This window comes from Triticum aestivum, chromosome 5A (assembly GCF_018294505.1).
Source record: "Triticum aestivum cultivar Chinese Spring chromosome 5A, IWGSC CS RefSeq v2.1, whole genome shotgun sequence".
Lineage (NCBI taxonomy): Eukaryota > Viridiplantae > Streptophyta > Magnoliopsida > Poales > Poaceae > Triticum > Triticum aestivum.
Genome location: NC_057806.1, coordinates 213026180 through 213027081, shown reverse-complemented (window position 1 = coordinate 213027081; position 902 = coordinate 213026180).

Genomic DNA, 902 nt, shown 5'->3' with positions numbered 1-902 from the left:
TATCATATCAATATAAGCAATTCGTATAAGTAACTCCCAAGGTTTGAATATAACCGGGCAATAGGTTCTACCTCATCAGCTACTTCCCATCCACATGTTAATGACATCCTAACCATGCAATGTTTGAGAGGATTGGAACTAATGCATAAAAACTGGGTGATAAAGGGATATGATCAAAGTGTTACTTGCCTTGTTGACGATCCGCGAAACCTAGGGACTCCAAATAACACGCTTCGCACTCCGGGAATTCTATCGCAAACAAACAATAGCATACATAAGCAATCAAGTGAAGAAACACGGGTAAAACTCAAATAAGAAGATCTACCAGAAAGTTCAACTTAAGAACTCCGATTAGCAAAAAGAATCAAATCAAACAGAGCAACAAAACTCAAACGGCGAAAGAAACAAGATCCGTTTACTAATCTGGACCTAGGTCAAATTTTACAATAGTAAAAGCTTGTTCAAGTTGTTTAAACAGAAAGAGGGTCTCGAGACAAAGATCTAGGCGCTTGAATCGCCTGATTCCGACAAACGAGCAAAAAGATAAACTTGAACGAAGATCGGACCAGAAATCACGATCAGAAATAACCACGGAAAAATCCGATAAAACAAAACTGACGAACAGGCTAACGAACGAGTGTTCGTTGTCTGTAACTAACGGGCAAAACCGCTCGTTAAAACGAACGTACGGACGGACGTCCGCTAAAAAGAAAAACTGGGAAAAACCGGCGAACCGATCTAACCAAAAAAATGAACTAGGGTTTTTCTAAAAAAACCAAACTGGGTTTAAAAAACCAAACGGTTCTACCTCCGGCGAAGTCCAGCGCAGTGGGCGGCTCCGGCGAGCGGCGGGGCAACGCGGGCAGGCGGCGGTGGCGGCCACGAGGGCAGGCGGCGGCGAC